At 53.4% G+C, this 10,264-nt stretch overlaps 1 protein-coding gene across 1 annotated transcript in view; it reads right to left on the reverse strand.

The window, feature by feature from the left end:
- The window catches only part of LOC116956954 (integrin alpha-X-like), a 110,813-nt gene extending 104,348 nt beyond the window's left edge, over positions 1 to 6,465 (reverse strand). Inside the window, exon 1 of the mRNA XM_076054755.1 lies at positions 6,332 to 6,465. The gene's annotated coding sequence lies outside the window, so the exon portion shown is untranslated. The remainder of the gene's footprint in view (positions 1 to 6,331) is intronic.
- Positions 6,466 to 10,264: the final 3,799 nt, after the last annotated feature.

Genomic DNA, 10,264 nt, shown 5'->3' on the forward strand with positions numbered 1-10,264 from the left:
CACAGGGTCTGGGATCTAACCCACGACCTCCTGCACACCAGGCGAGGTAGTTAACATCTCGCAGGGTCACGGGATCGAACCCACGACCTCCTGTACACAGGGCGAGGTAGTCAACATCTCACAGGGTCTGGGATTGAACCCACGACCTCCTGTACACCAGGCGAGGTAGTCAACATCTCACAGGGTCTGGGATCTAATCCACGACCTCCTGCGTACCAGGCGAGGTAGTTAACATCTCACAGGGTCTGGGATCGAACCCGCGACCCCCTGTACACCAGGCGAGGTAGTTAACATCTCACAGGGACACAGGATCGAACCCACGACCTCCTGCGTACCTAGCGAGGTAGTCAACATCTCACAGGGTCCGAGATCTAACCCACGACCTCCTGTATACCAGGCGAGGTAGTCAACATCTCACAGGGTCACGGGATTGAACCCACGACCTCCTGTACACCAGGGGAGGTAGTCAACATCTCACAGGGTCTGGGATTGAACCCACGACCTCCTGTACACCAGGCGAGGTAGTCAACATCTCACAGGGTCTGGGATCTAACCCACGACCTGCTGTACACCAGGCGAGGTAGTCAACATCTCACAGGGTCACGGGATTGAACCCACGACCTCCTGTACACCAGGCGAGGTAGTCAACATCTCTGAGGGTCATGGGATTGAACCCACGACCTCCTGAACACCAGGCGAGGTAGTTAACATCTCTCAGGGTCTGGGATTGGACCCACGACCTCCTGAACACCAGGCGAGGTAGTCAACATCTCACAGGGTCTGGGATTGAACCCACGACCTCCTGTACACCAGGCGAGGTAGTTAACATCTCACAGGGTCACGGGATCGAACCCACGACCTCCTGTACACTAGGCGAGGTAGTCAACATCTCACAGGGTCTTGGATCGAACCCACGACCTCCTGTACACCAGGCCAGGTAGTCAACATCTCACAGGGTCTGGGATCAAACCCACGACCTCCTGTACACCAGGCGAGGTAGTTAACATCTCACAGAGTCCGGGATTGAACCCACGACCTCCTGTACACCAGGCGAGGTAGTTAACATCTCACAGGGTCTGGGATCTAACCCACGACCTCCTGTACACCAGGCGAGGTAGTTAACATCTCACAGGGTCTGGGATCTAAACCCACGACCTCCTGCACACCAGGCGAGGTAGTCAACATCTCACACGGTCTGGGATCGAACCCACGACCTCCTGTACACTAGGCGAGGTAGTCAACATCTCACAGGGTCTGGGATCTAACCCACGACCTCCTGCACACCAGGCGAGGTAGTTAACATCTCACAGGGTCACGGGATCGAACCCACGACCTCCTGTACACAGGGCGAGGTAGTCAACATCTCACAGGGTCTGGGATTGAACCCACGACCTCCTGTACACCAGGCGAGGTAGTCAACATCTCACAGGGTCTGGGATCTAATCCACGACCTCCTGCGTACCAGGCGAGGTAGTTAACATCTCACAGGGTCTGGGATCGAACCCGCGACCCCCTGTACACCAGGCGAGGTAGTTAACATCTCACAGGGTCACAGGATCGAACCCACGACCTCCTGCGTACCTAGCGAGGTAGTCAACATCTCACAGGGTCCGAGATCTAACCCACGACCTCCTGTATACCAGGCGAGGTAGTCAACATCTCACAGGGTCACGGGATTGAACCCACGACCTCCTGTACACCAGGCGAGGTAGTCAACATCTCACAGGGTCTGGGATTGAACCCACGACCTCCTGTACACCAGGCGAGGTAGTCAACATCTCACAGGGTCACGGGATTGAACCCACGACCTCCTGTACACCAGGCGAGGTAGTCAACATCTCACAGTGTCTGGGATCTAACCCACGACCTCCTGTAGACCAGGCGAGGTAGTCAACATCTCTGAGGGTCACGGGATTGAACCCACGACCTCCTGAACACCAGGCGAGGTAGTTAACATCTCTCAGGGTCTGGGATTGGACCCACGACCTCCTGTATACCAGGCGAGGTAGTCAACATCTCACAGGGTCACGGGATTGAACCCACGACCTCCTGTACACCAGGCGAGGTAGTCAACATCTCACAGGGTCTGGGATTGAACCCACGACCTCCTGTACACCATGCAAGGTAGTCAACATCTCACAGGGTCTGGGATCTAACCCACGACCTGCTGTACACCAGGCGAGGTAGTTAACATCTCACAGGGTCACGGGATTGAACCCACGACCTCCTGTACACCAGGCGAGGTAGTCAACATCTCTGAGGGTCATGGGATTGAACCCACGACCTCCTGAACACCAGGCGAGGTAGTTAACATCTCTCAGCGTCTGGGATTGGACCCACGACCTCCTGAACACCAGGCGAGGTAGTCAACATCTCACAGGGTCTGGGATTGAACCCACGACCTCCTGTACACCAGGCGAGGTAGTTAACATCTCACAGGGTCACGGGATCGAACCCACGACCTCCTGTACACTAGCGAGGTAGTCAACATCTCACAGGGTCTGGGATCGAACCCACGACCTCCTGTACACCAGGCCAGGTAGTCAACATCTCACAGGGTCTGGGATCAAACCCACGACCTCCTGTACACCAGGCGAGGTAGTTAACATCTCACAGAGTCCGGGATTGAACCCACGACCTCCTGTACACCAGGCGAGGTAGTTAACATCTCACAGGGTCTGGGATCTAACCCACGACCTCCTGTACACCAGGCGAGGTAGTTAACATCTCACAGGGTCTGGGATCTAAACCCACGACCTCCTGCACACCAGGCGAGGTAGTCAACATCTCACAGGGTCTGGGATCGAACCCACGACCTCCTGTACACTAGGCGAGGTAGTCAACATCTCACAGGGTCTGGGATCTAACCCACGACCTCCTGCACACCAGGCGAAGTAGTTAACATCTCACAGGGTCACGGGATCGAACCCACGACCTCCTGTACACAGGGCGAGGTAGTCAACATCTCACAGGGTCTGGGATTGAACCCACGACCTCCTGTACACCAGGCGAGGTAGTCAACATCTCACAGGGTCTGGGATCTAATCCACGACCTCCTGCGTACCAGGCGAGGTAGTTAACATCTCACAGGGTCTGGGATCGAACCCGCGACCCCCTGTACACCAGGCGAGGTAGTTAACATCTTACAGGGTCACAGGATCGAACCCACGACCTCCTGTATACCAGGCGAGGTAGTCAACATCTCACAGGGTCACGGGATTGAACCCACGACCTCCTGTACACCAGGCGAGGTAGTCAACATCTCACAGGGTCTGGGATTGAACCCACGACCTCCTGTACACCAGGCGAGGTAGTCAACATCTCACAGGGTCTGGGATCTAACCCACGACCTCCTGTAGACCAGGCGAGGTAGTCAACATCTCTGAGGGTCACGGGATTGAACCCACGACCTCCTGAACACCAGGCGAGGTAGTTAACATCTCTCAGGGTCTGGGATTGGACCCACGACCTCCTGAACACCAGGCGAGGTAGTCAACATCTCACAGGGTCTGGGATTGAACCCACGACCTCCTGTACACCAGGCGAGGTAGTTAACATCTCACAGGGTCACGGGATCGAACCCACGACCTCCTGTACACTAGGCGAGGTAGTCAACATCTCACAGGGTCTGGGATCGAACCCACGACCTCCTGTACACCAGGCCAGGTAGTCAACATCTCACAGGGTCTGGGATCAAACCCACGACCTCCTGTACACCAGGCGAGGTAGTTAACATCTCACAGAGTCCGGGATTGAACCCACGACCTCCTGTACACCAGGCGAGGTAGTTAACATCTCACAGGGTATGGGATCTAACCCACGACCTCCTGTACACCAGGCGAGGTAGTTAACATCTCACAGGGTCTGGGATCTAAACCCACGACCTCCTGAACACCAGGCGAGGTAGTTAACATCTCACAGGGTCTGGGATCTAAACCCACGACCTCCTGTAGACCAGGCCAGGTAGTCAACATCTCACAGGGTCTGGGATTGAACCCACGACCTCCTGTACACCAGGCGAGGTAGTCAACATCTCACAGAGTCTGGGATCTAACCCACGACCTCCTGTACACCAGGCGAGGTAGTCAACATCTCACAGGGTCACAGGATCAAACCCACGACCTCCTGTACACCAGGCGAGGTAGTTAACATCTCAAAGGTCTGGGATCTAAACCCACGACCTCCTGCACACCAGGCGAGGTAGTTAACATCTCACAGGGTCTGGGATCTAAACCCACGACCTCCTGTAGACCAGGCCAGGTAGTCAACATCTCACAGGGTCTGGGATTGAACCCACGACCTCCTGTACACCAGGCGAGGTAGTCAACATCTCTCAGGGTCACAGGATCGAACCCACGACCTCCTGTACACCGGACGAGGTAGTCAACATCTCATCAGGGTCTGGCATCTAAACCCACGACCTCTTGCGTACCAGGCGAGGTAGTTAACATCTCACAGGGTCTGGGATCTAACCCACGACCTCCCGTACACCAGGCGAGGTAGTTAACATCTCTCAGGGTCACGGGATGGAACCCACGACTTCCTGTACACCAGGCGAGGTAGTTAACATCTCACAGGGTCTGGGATCGAACCCACGACCTCCTGCACACCAGGCGAGGTAGTCAACATCTCACAGGGTCACAGCATCTAACCCACGACCTCCTGTACACCAGGCGAGGTAGTTAACATCTCACAGGGTCTGGGATCGAACCCACGACCCCCTGTACACCATGCGAGGTAGTCAACATCTCACAGGGTCACAGGATCTAACCCACGACCTCCTGTACACCAGGCGAGGTAGTTAACATCTCACAGGGTCCGGGATCTAACCCACGACCTCCAGCACACCAGGCGAGGTAGTTAACATCTCACAGGGTCCGGAATCTAACCCACGACCTCCTGTACACCAGGCGAGGTAGTTAACATCTCACAGGGTCACGGGATCGAACCCACAACCTCCTGTACACCACGCGAGGTAGTCAACATCTCACAGGGTCTGGGATCTAACCCACGACCTCCTGTACACCAGGCGAGGTAGTCAACATCTCACAGGGTCACGGGATCTAAACCCACGACCTCCTGCACACCAGGCGAGGTAGTCAACATCTCACAGTGTCTGGCATCTAACCCACTACCTCCTGCACACCAGGCGAGGTAGTTAACATCTCACAGGGTCTGGGATCTAAACCCACGACCTCCTGTACACCAGGCGAGGTAGTCAACATCTCACAGGGTCCGGGATCTAACCCACGACCTCCTGTATACCAGGCGAGGTAGTTAACATCTCACAGGGTCACGGGATGGAACCCACGACCTCCTGCACACCAGGCGAGGTAGTTAACATCTCACAGGGTCTGGGATCTAAACCCACGACCTCCTGTACACCAGGCGAGGTAGTCAACATCTCACAGGGTCTGGGATCTAAACCCACGACCTCCTGTACACCAGGCGAGGTAGATAACATCTCACAGTGTTTGGCATCTAACCCACGACCTCCTGCACACCAGGCGAGGTAGTCAACATCTCACAAGATCTGGGATCGAACCCACGACCTCCTGTACACCAGGCGAGGTAGTTAACATCTCACAGTGTCCGGGATCTCACCCACGACCTCCTGCGTACCAGGCGAGGTAGTCAACAACTCATAGGCTCTGGCATCTAAACCCACGACCTCCTGCGTACCAGGCGAGGTAGTTAACATCTCACAGGGTCTGGCATCTAACCTACGACCTCCTGCGTACCAGGCGAGGTAGTCAACATCTCACAGAGTCCGGGATCTCACCCACGACCTCCTGCGTACCAGGCGAGGTAGTCAACATCTCACAGCGTCTGGGATCTAAACCCACGACCTCCTGTACACCAGGCGAGGTAGTCAACATCTCACAAGATCTGGGATCGAACCCACGACCTCCTGTACACCAGGCGAGGTAGTTAACATCTCACAATGTCTGGCATCTAAACCCACTACCTCCTGTACACCAGGCGAGGTAGTCAACATCTCACAAGATCTGGGATCGAACCCACGACCTCCTGCGTACCAGGCGAGGTAGTTAACATCTCACAGGGTCACGGGATTGAACCCACGACCTCCTGTACACCAGGCGAGGAAGTTATCATCTCGCAGTGTCTGGGATCGAACCCACGACCTCCTGCGTACCAGGCGGGGTAGTTAACATCTCACAGGGTCTGGGATGGAACCCACGACCTCCTGTACACCAGGCGAGGTAGTCAACATCTCACAGGCTCTGGCATCTAAACCCACGACCTCCTGTACACCAGTCGAGGGAGGTCGCTCGCTCTCCCTCTCACTCCCTCTCTCTTACTCACTCACTCTGCGGTGATGGTTCAGCAATTTTTGCCAAAGCGCGTTGGAGCGGCTGTGTTGGCGTGTCGACAGCGAAGCCCGAAGCGTGTTCCTTTTTGTTTTTAATGCCTCGTCCGACTTCTGTATCGAAACACCGCCTGTGGGAGAGTTTCCACGAAGTTGGATTTTTTTGGTTTTTTTCAACGAAACGGAAAAAGTTTCAAACGCGCGCCCTGAAACGCACAAATCTCGGTGGGGTCATCTGGGGCACGCAACCATTCTCTCTGAGACGTGAAGCGGTGGTGGATCGATCGATCGATCGATCGGTTGATTGATTGATCGATCGTATCCGCAAACGCATGAACCCCAAATCGCTCACACGTACACGCACACTCATACATACACACAGTTACTCATACATACACACACTCACACTGGCATACATACACACACTCACTCATACATAAACACACTCATACACACACTCACACACTCACACATACATACACACACACTCATACATACACACAGTTACTCATACATACACACACTCACACATACATACACACACACTCACACTCATACATACACACACTTATTCATACATACATACACACACTCACTCATACATACACACAGTTACTCATACATACACACACTCACACTGACATACATACACACACTCACTCATACATACACACACTCATACACACACTCACACACTCACACATACATACACACACACTCACACTCATACATACACACACTTACTGATACATACATACACACACTCACTCATACATACACACAGTTACTCATACATACACAAACTCACTCATAAATACACACAGTTACTCATACATACACACACTCACTCATACACACACTCACTCATACATACACACACTCACACACTGACATACACACACTCATACATACACACAGTTACTCATACAAACACACACTCACACTGACATACACACAGACATACATACACACACACTTACTCATACATACACACAGTTACTCATACATACACACACTCACTCATACACACACTCACTCATACATACACACACTCACACACTCACACTGACATACACACACACACTCATACAAACACACAGTTACTCATACATACACACACTCATACAAACACACAGTTACTCATACATACACACACTCACACTGACATACACACGCACACTCATACGTATGCACGTTGATACTGTACACTCATACACACACACACTCATACATACACACACTCATACATACACACACACTCACTCATACATACACACACTCATACATACATACACACACTCACTCATACATACACACACTCACTCATACACTCATACACACTCACTCATACACACACTCACTCATACACACACACACTCATACACTCATACACACTCACTCATACACACACTCACTCATACATACATACACACACTCACTCATACATACACACACTCACTCATACACTCATACACACTCACTCATACACACACTCACTCATACACACACACACACTCATACACTCATACACACTCACTCATACACACACTCACTCATACATACACACACTCACTCATACATACATACACACTCACTCATACAAAGATAAAAGATAAAGATCCCCCATATAGCCTTAACATACTGTAGGGGCAAGTGCTGTTAGCGAGCACCTATGAAGGCCGGATCGGTACACGAAGGGGTGGGTGGCCAGCACCACGCCCGACCGCCTTTGTCTCCCTAGTGGCAATGTTTACACACCGCACCAGGTACTCATTTGAGGCTGAGTCGACCTAGGGGAGGCCCGGGACCGGTTCAGATAATCGTCACTGGTGTTGGCCGTGAGCGGGAATCGAACCCGGGTCGCCAGGTTCATAGCGCAGTGTAGCGCTAACCACTACACTATCGCTCCCCACAACACACAGACACACACACACAGACACACACACAGACACACACACACAGACACACACACACAGACACACACAGACACACACACAGACACACACACAGACACACAACAACAACAACAACCGCCATTCGCCACTAAGTGGCGGTGACGTCACCACGACGCTTGTGCCAGGCTATGTGCACCCTGAGGCCACGTGAAGTGTCGAACGCCCGCTGGCAGGAGGTCACGGGGCAGACCCAGCAGGTGCCACGGGTCGACTGACTGAGATGACTGGCTGATGCACCACCTGTGCCCCCTACTGTGCCAACCTGCTGTGCTTTAGCCACCCGGCGCTCCGCTCGTTGTTCTGAGCGTCGCTCCTCCGCCCTCCGTTGTTGTTGTTAAATAATGTGGGAGCCAGAGGACATCCCTGTCGCACCCCAAGGTGTACAGGGAATGGCTCTGACTCCCGGCCACGTAGTTTTACCCGGGCCCGCTCACCATCATGAAGGTCCTTAATGATCGTGAGCAGAGGGTCAGGTACTCCAAAAGCACGAAGAACGACCCAGAGCCCAGGCCTACTGATGGTATCATAGGCCTTGACCAGGTAAATAAAGCAGAGATGTAGGTCTTGTTGGAATTCCCTACACCTCTGCTGTAGCAGACGGACAGAAAATATGGCATCTGTGCAGGACCGCCCTTTCCTGAAACCGCATTGGGGCTCCGCAAGCCTCTCCTCAGCGTGCCTGGCAAGGCGATGTGGAATAATCCTTGCCAGGACCTTTCCCGGCACACTGAGGAGTGAGATGCCCCTGTAGTTGTTACAGTCTGTGCGGTCCCCCTTCTTAAAAAGGGGGACCACCAGGGCATCCTTCCAATCCTGCGGAACCCGTCCAGTGGTCCAGACTGTTGTTGTGATGTCATATAGGGCAGTCTGTGCACAAACGCCACCCTCCCTCAGCATTTCGCTTGGGAGATCATCTCTGCCCGCTGCCTTTCCTGGTCTCAGACTCCGGATCGCCTTCAATACTTCCTCAGCAGATGGCACCTCAGCCAGTCACTCACAGGGGGTGACTTCATCCAATATTTGAGGCACCGCAGCCTCAGCAGGGTCATCCTCACTTTGTGCCATGATGTTTTCCTGGCTGAGGGATTTTCCCTCCCCCAGGACCTCACAGAAATGCTCAGCAAATCTGCGAACCTGTTCCTGGGGGTCGGAAATTGGATCACCGTTTTTTCCCCTAATGATGGTAATAGGTGTGGCGCTGCAGGTTACTTTTTTGATGGAGTTAAATAGAGATTTGTGATCACGGGCCACTGAGGCAGACTCCATCTCCTCAGCAACCCGCGACCACCACCCATCCTTGCAGCGCCTCACAGCTCTCCGAACCTCCGAGCGAAGGCTGCGGTAAGCCTCCTCATTCTCTGACGTGGGATTCTGTAGCCGATGACAGTGGGCCTGTCGCTTTTTCTCAACCATCCTGAACAACTCCTCTGTCATCCAGGGTGTCTGGGGAGGTCTGGACCGCGTACCCAAAGCAGCCATTGCAGCTGCATGAGTCACAGTCCTAAACCTCACCCATTTACCCTCGACATCAGGAGGAGTCGGGGACGATGCCAATCCCAGCCGCAAGCGATGATGAAATTCTCGCTTGCAACTTTCATCAGATAACTGAAACCAGGCCACTTTAGGTTGGAATGGGGTCCTGGGTGTACACCCACCGCCGGAGTGGAAGAATGGCAGGCGCATCTTACAGATGACTAGTCGATGGTCAGAGGGCAGATCAGCTCCACGGTAGGTCCTGGTGTCAAGGACATGGGCTCGCATTCGCTGGTCCGTCACTATGTAGTCCAGCAGATGTTCTTGCTTGGACCCGGCATGCATCCATGATGTTGTGTGGATGCGCCGATGCCGGAACAGCGTGTTGGTAATTACAAGCCCATGGGCTGCACAACACAGACACACACACACAGACACACACACACACACAGACACACACACACAGACACACACACATACACAGACACACACACACAAAGACACA

Source organism: Petromyzon marinus, chromosome 68, assembly GCF_048934315.1.
Source record: "Petromyzon marinus isolate PM22_M1 ecotype Great Lakes invasive population chromosome 68, UKy_Petmar_22M1.pri1.0, whole genome shotgun sequence".
NCBI lineage: Eukaryota > Metazoa > Chordata > Hyperoartia > Petromyzontiformes > Petromyzontidae > Petromyzon > Petromyzon marinus.